The sequence below is a fragment of the Bufo gargarizans genome, chromosome 6, assembly GCF_014858855.1.
Source record: "Bufo gargarizans isolate SCDJY-AF-19 chromosome 6, ASM1485885v1, whole genome shotgun sequence".
Taxonomy (NCBI): domain Eukaryota; kingdom Metazoa; phylum Chordata; class Amphibia; order Anura; family Bufonidae; genus Bufo; species Bufo gargarizans.
The window spans coordinates 69,937,784-69,945,768 of NC_058085.1; positions in this window are offsets into that span (position 1 = coordinate 69,937,784).

The window sequence follows — 7,985 nt, forward strand, 5'->3', positions numbered from 1 at the left end:
TGAAAAACTGCATTTTAATCAGGTGAACCACAGCTATGCGTCTATGCAAACAGTTTAATAGGGTGGTCGCTGGTGACAGATTCCCTTTAAATCAGATGGACACGATCAGTTTCTGTAGCCAATCTGCCACATGTGAACATAGCCTTCCAGTGGTATTCTACACAAGGGTTCACAGCTTTGTATATATACAAATACATGGAGTATTCCTACACTCTAAATACTGATGTAACAAGCCAATAAAAGTGCTATAATATGATATCACGCTCTTGCATACTCTTCCACTTCCTACATTTGCAGTGTGGGGGGATGTGTTCTAGGATAGTGCACAAATATGATACCTCTTGGCGCAGAAATACACGACCGGCACCCGCGGCAGCATGGATCCCACGGCTCTGTGATCAGCCACGCTATGTAGACCAGCTCGGACCCCAAAGACTTGAAAAAAGAGTATATTCACTCTGAAACGTGTTGTCGCTCTGTACCAATCGAAAATAAATAAAATATTTTAGATACATTCACTGAGGTCATGTATTTGCACCAAGAGGAATCATATTTGTGCACTATCCTAGTACACGTCCCCCCACTGCATTCCACATCACTCCTCTGGAGGACTGGCAACTCCATTTACGAGGAGGACGAGAGATACCGGCAGCACTGACCCTTCGCCCTCACGAGTGTTGTGCCTGCGTACGCACAACACCAAAAGGTGAGCATAACTGACTGAACACGTTTTTATTCATAAACATCATATTTTCTACATACTACCCTATGAGCGCCTTTCCCCTTTCTGCCACATTTACTTCCTACATTTGGCATAGACAACCATTGAGGTTATACAAGACAGGAAATCAATTTTAACATTATAATAATAACGTAAGCAAAGCAAAAGCTCTGTACAGTTATAGAAAAGTTTACAACTCCTTTTAATGCTATATGATGGAGCTTCGAGCAAAGCAATGTGTCAGATCTACAAAAAAGAGAGGTGCGGTGAAATTGTGAGTTGATAGGACTCCTTCATGGTGCATCATGGTAGCAAATATAGTAAAATAGAAAGCAGCAAACAGCGTGTTATGTATGGTGAAAGCGATGGCATCACTGTAGCTACAGGATCTAATATAACAAGTTGTTTATTTTACCTTTTGCTTTAAAAGGGGCACCAGAAGAGCTTCCACTATCCCTGGAGAGCAACCCCCTAAAAACATCCTTGTGACAATGTAAAGTAGGCTTTCAGGAATCCCAGGCAAAGAGGAACCCTTCTTTACTTATCACGCACCACTATTAACCCCTAAAAAGGGTTGTGTCACTTCAGCAAATAGCATTTTTTACATAGAGAAAGTTAATATAAGGCACTTACTAATGTATTCTGATTGTCCATATGGCTTCCTTTGCTGGCTGGAGTTATTTTTCCATCACATTATACACTTCTTGTTTCCATGGTTATGACCACCCTGCAATCCATCAAAGGTGGCCGGGCTTGCACACTATAGCTAAAAGCACCAGCCTATGTGAGCTCCCACAGTCCCGGCCAGTAAAGAGGCAGGAACTTTTTCCTGTAGTGTGCAAGCACGGCCACAGCCACTGCTGCTGGATTACAGGGTGGTCATAACCATGGAAATGAGCCGTGTACAATGTGATGGAAAAATGAATTCCACCAGTAAAGGAAGCACTATGGATAAGAATACATTAGTAAGTGGCTTGTTTTAACTTTCTCTACATGATAAATGATATCTGTTGAAGTGACACAACCCCTTTAACGACAAACAGGTATGTGATTGCTGTTAAGGGAATGCACAGAGTTGGCTCACAAGCTGATCCAGCTCCATACGTAGCAGGTGCCGGCTGTATAACACAGCAGATATCAACCGCCAGTGATTGAGATTGGAAACTCCAATCCCAGGCATTTAACACTTCAGATGCTGCTGTCAATAGTAACCGTAGTACCAGAGTGGCTAGGGGGAGGGGGCTTCCTCTATCCTCCAAATGAAACCTCATGGCAACATCATGGGGCATTGTAAAGGCACCCAGGCTTGTCATAATAAGCCATGCTGACAGGCAGCCAGAAAAATCCCATAGACTGCAATAGTATTTCATTGCAGTCTATCGTATAAGCGCTCAGAAAATAGCATATTCAAGTCCCCTAACAGGACTAAAATTTACAGTGAAAAACAAAACATGTTTTAAAAACACAAAAAATATTAAAAAAAACTCAAATCATTCCCTCCCAATTTTACATATAAAAATTTAAAAAATGAAATGTAATTGGCATTGCCACGTCTGAATATGTTGGAATTACTAAAATATAATAGTTGGATGCCGTAATGGAAAAAAAAAACTAAATAAAAAAAAATGCCATTGAATAAAATATAAAAAATGTAGTAAAACATTAAAAAAAAAAATAATTTTGTATTGTTATACATACATGCAAAATAAGGTCATTGTGTCTTTTTTAGCGCACAGTGAACACTGTACAAAGCAAAACTCCCCAAAAAAATGTTTCATTTCACCCCACAATCCACGCGATAGGAAGTTAAATAGTGGCATTAAAAAATATAACTTGTCCCACAAAAAAAAAAAAAACCTGAACGGAAAACATAAAAAGTTACGGCTTTTGGAAATTGGGAAGGAAAAAACGAAAAGTGCAAAAAACGAAAAATTAGCTCAGTCTTTAAGAGGTTAAGCAAATCCGATAATAAGTAGAGTTGCTTATGGTCATGCAATTGGCTAATAACTGATGAAGATAATGCTAGCTGCATCACCATTGATGGTATGAAGCACGGACAACTCTAGATTTCCCTCGGAAACAAGGGAAAAAAGAGAAAAAAGAGCGCACAATAGGGTAGTATGTTCAAAGCACCAAATAGGGATATCAGGGTGAGAAATATCCAAACTCACCTTATAGGGTTGTGCTCCGGCAGGCACAACACTACTGTATACTTGATAGAAATAAGACCATTTGAACCAGGGTTGCAGCCGCAGATTTTTGGGATCTTTTGGCTGGGATGTCCAGTCCCTCCAAAATAATTCGTAGGTAAAGAGAAGAAGAAGTTCTGCATCGGCGCAAATCCACCAGTGTGACCAGTCTTAATAGATTATTTTAGTTTTTAATTGGAAACAACGCGTTTCGGGGATGAAACACTCCCCTTCATCAGGTTACATATATACATAGCAAGTGTTACATTATTTATAGGTGAATAACTCCAGAAAAACCGCCAAAAACGATGTACCTGGGTGACGCCCCTTGTGGGAGGAGTTATCACCAGGTATCATCTGCATTTACAATATTTTCGAATACCATAAAATAAGTGTGACTGTAGACAGTTTATATATAAAGATCGCATGGGTTTTATCTAAACATTCTTTGTAGATCATATTTTCTTTCTGTAATTCAAACACATTTAGTATCGCTCCCGGTCATGTGATCACTGGTATTAGTGTCACATGACTCGGGAGTCCGGAAGTCTGTGCTGGCATGGTGCCGCTGCTAGCATGGGGCGGAAGTGGAGAGGCTGCGCTGGCCGGCGGCTTGGATCTCTCACAGGATGGTGGCCGCACCATGCTTGCTCAAGCTGCGCATGCCCGTCCTGGCCTGCAGCTAGGATGTCACATGATCGTATCTTTGCGATCATGTGACCTACCCCACTTGTCGTTCTGGTCTAGGGGATACTGTGGATCGGTTTATAGAGCTAGATCGAGCTCATTTAGAAAAGTGTATGAGACACATAAATAGATCAAATGAAAATGTTTAAATAACCATTAGGGGTAGTGATAAGAAAGAAATGGTAGATTTCTGTATGTCTCCAATAAAGGGATTTGTATACAGCAGATATATCAGTATAAGTAAGAATACATCTATAAATATATATATATATTTTGATAATAAAAATAGATCTTTGTATATATTTAATAAATAAAACATGAATTAAATATGTATATAAAAATGTATAAAAAATTCCTATCAAACATGAAATTCCATGAAAAATTCCATAAAAAAATGTGAAATCACATAAAAGACTATAGAAAAAATATATATAAAAAAAAAAAAATATATATATATATAAAATAAATGAAAATAAATAAAAAACATATATATATATATATATATATATATAAATAATAATAAAAAAAAATATATATATATATATATATAAAAGGTGTATATATGTATATAAAGGTAGGAAAAATAGGTAGATAAATCAATGAATAAATATCCTCATTATAAATTAATTTCAAACGCCTCATTCAGACCATACGGGTTCAAACTATTGATTTTAAAAATCCAATACATCTCTCGACGTCTGATGTACTGGGTGTCTGTTTGGAGATGTAATGGAATATGTTCAATAGGTGTTATAGTGTACCCCGCTGGGTTCCCTTCATGGTGTTCTGCTGCATGTCTGGACACACTGTGTTTCATATACTTTTTTCGAATTTTTGAACGGTGTGTGTTGAAACGTTTGCGTAGAGTTTGTATTGTACGGCCCACATATTGTAGGTGGCAGGGGCACTCCAATAGATAAATAACATGATTCGAGTTGCAGGTCAAGTGGGATTGAATTTCGAATGATTCCCCAGTACTCTTACTATTAAAAGCTGAACGTTGATAGATATTGGTGCAACAGAGACATCTTGAATGGCCACATTTAAAACTCCCTTTCGGAGCATCACTCTCTTTTTCATCGTTGGGGTAATGTGTTGTAGATCTCATTTTGCTGGGGGCCAGTATATTTTTAAGGGTTTTGGCTCTTCTGTACGTAAATTTCGGATTTTCCGGAATGATTTGACTCAGTATTGGATCTCTTTTGAGGATATGCCAGTATTTCCCCAGAGTTGTCTTGATGACATTGTGGTTTTGGTTGTATGTTGTTATGAAGTTAAAACAGTATGAATGGGTATCATCTTTGTTGTCGTTCTTTTTGTCATCGCTTTTTCTGGAGGGGGCTAGACTTTCAAGTTGGGTTAGTTTGTTCACTTTTTCTCTGGCTCCTGAAGTGATGTTGCTAGGATACCCTTTTTGATTGAAGCGAGATGTCAAAATATTGCATTGTGAACTGAAATCTGAGTCTAGTGTGCAATTCCTGCGGATCCGTTTGAACTGGCTAAATGGGACATTTGTCTTCCACTTTCTAAAATGTGTACTACTAAAATCCAGATAGCTATTGCTATCCACCTTTTTAAAGAAGGTTCGTGTTTGGATTTTATTGTTTTGGATGAAGAGTTCTAGATCTAAAAATTCTGTTTTTGTTCTATCGTATGTGCCTGTAAATTTAATACCCCAATTGTTGGTGTTTAGGTGAGACATAAATTCTTCAATAGTTGATTGTTCACCGTCCCAAATGAAGATCAGATCATCGATATATCTTTTGAAGTAAATAATGTTTTTCTGCCAGAACTTGGTTTGGTATACAAAAAATTCTTCAAATCTACCCATAAACAGATTCGCGAAGCTTGGCGCGAAACGCGTCCCCATAGCGGTGCCTCGTATCTGTTTATAGGTCTGCTCCTGAAAGGAAAAAACGTTGTGGGTAAGAATGAATTCCATGCCTTTAGTGATAAAGGTTTTTTGTTCTGGAGGCATTTCGAAATCATTGTTTAGGAAGACAGTAGTACAATCGAGTCCTAGGTTATGGGGAATATTTGTGTATAGGGCTGATATGTCCAAAGTTAGCCAATGGTAATTTTCTTGCCACTTGATATCTTTTAAGGATGTTATTAATGATGTTGAATCTTTAAGATGTGATTTTAAATTTTGGACATATTTTTGGAGGTATACATCAATGTAATGGGAAAGGTTTCTAGTCAGAGAGGACACTCCGGAGATTATAGGTCTACCAGGAGGATTTACTAAGGTCTTGTGTATTTTTGGCAGATGATAGAAAGTTGCTAGAGTCGCTTCCTTGACTAGGATATATTCCTTCTCTTTTTTATCCAGAACAGTGTCTGCTGATTTTATTAGTATTTCGAATTCATCCCTATACTGTTTAGAGGGGTCGCTATCTAATGGTAGATAATAGTTTTTATCTGAGAGTATGTTCAGAGCTTCTTTTATATAGTCGTCTCTGTTTTGGATCACGATTCCACCCCCTTTGTCTGCACTTCTTATCGTAATTTCTGTATTGGATTGTAGATTTTTTAGAGCTATTTTCTCATATGGTTTTAGGTTATGTTTTTTGTGCTTCGTTTGAACTTGTGAAAGTGTCTCTTGGTTTATTTTTCTAAAATCATTTGATACTAACGAATAAAATGTGTCAAGAAAATTGCCCTTATGGTGAATTGGATAAAAATTGGATGGTGGTCTGAGACCTGATGGGATCGCTTTTGGGCCTAGTCCTTCTGTTGGGGTAATTTCTATTTGTATCTGTGGTAATTTCGCTGCTGAGTTTTCTTGTATTTTGAAGTGTCTTTTAAGGGTTAATTTCTTAATGAATCTATTGAGATCTAAAAACAGATCAAATTCATTTATTTTGCCTGTGGGGCAAAAGGACAGACCTTTCGATAGTACTGAAATTTCTGCTTTCTTTAGTGTGTATGATGATAGGTTAAAAATACCTGTAGATTTTTCGTTGTTAGCAGTTTTTTCCGTGTCATATCTCATGTTTATGTTTTTCTTTTTGATTTTATTTTTGCCTGCTCGGCATCCTCTTCTAGGTTTTTTCTTTTGGTGGGTTTCCGGCCTAGCGGATGAAAAAAATGAGTGATATCTACTGTTTTGGGGCTTTTCAAAATAGGATAAGCTGCCGTAGGGTGTATGAGAGGTGGTAGAGCTAAAAAAGATGGGCCTGCTATGGAAAGGTCTTCTATGGATTGGGGATCAAATCGTGTGGTATTATGAGATGGATCTGTATTGGTTGGTAAATTTTGAGGCCCCAGGTCCGATTTGTTAGGGATAAAGTTCAAGTCCGCAGAACATGTTGGAGGTGTACATGTATGAACTGTGAGGAGTGAATCAGCTTCCACATCCGAAGAGGCGGATGGACTGGAAAATCTAGACTGCGATGAGGCAGTGGATAATGAACGTGTTGGAAAGTAGGTGGGAGGTAAGTTGAGTGGGCCACATTCTGCCATGATATTTTTGGGAAATAGGATTGATGGGGACGTATTGGGTGAAGTATTTTTAAGGAGGGAAACTGAACCTAGTTTACTGGGCGTGAGTAGGGGGGTATGAAACTCTAGTTTGGAAGAATTTGGTTTGGAAATGGGGGTCCCTTTACTGTCATGGGGTATCTTGGGGGAATTGTTACTAGAGGGTCTCTCTGTGTTGTTAGGAATACCCTTAGTGTTAGACAGAATGAATTTCTCCTGTGATGGAATCGTAGGGTTTTGTGGTTCCCTGTACATATATTTGGGAGCAGACCTAAATGGCGGATTTATATGGTTCTGATTGGACTTGTTCTTATATGTATGATTATTTATATAGGTGTAGTTATTACGGGATTTCCGCTCCTGTTGATTCTGATAGGTGGAGGGTACAATGGGAGCTCTCTCGTCTATGAGGGAACCAGTGGTCTCAGTATTATATGTGACCGGTGTATTGTAGTGCACAGTTTTTTGAGTGGAGGATTTTTTCCAAAATTTTATATTATTGGTGACGAAATCACAGCGGTCCCTTGCTAGTTTGCCGCTCTTCTTGTTTAGGATCTCTTTTTCAAAAGTGAGGACTCTTGTAGTAATTAGTCGGTCAAACTTAGGAAAATTGACATTTGATCTAAATTTAGACAATTCTAGATAACAGGCAGATATTTTACTCCCTAGATCTAGATAGAGAGACCTCCTTTTTTCAATGAGTCTAGTCATAAGTCCCTTAGCGCAATCAAGCAGATACATATCCCATTCTTTATCAAAAGTCAGATCGTCTTTGAAACAATTGTCGAATCTAGCTCTATAAACCGATCCACAGTATCCCCTAGACCAGAACGACAAGTGGGGTAGGTCACATGATCGCAAAGATACGATCATGTGACATCCTAGCTGCAGGCCAGGACGGGCAT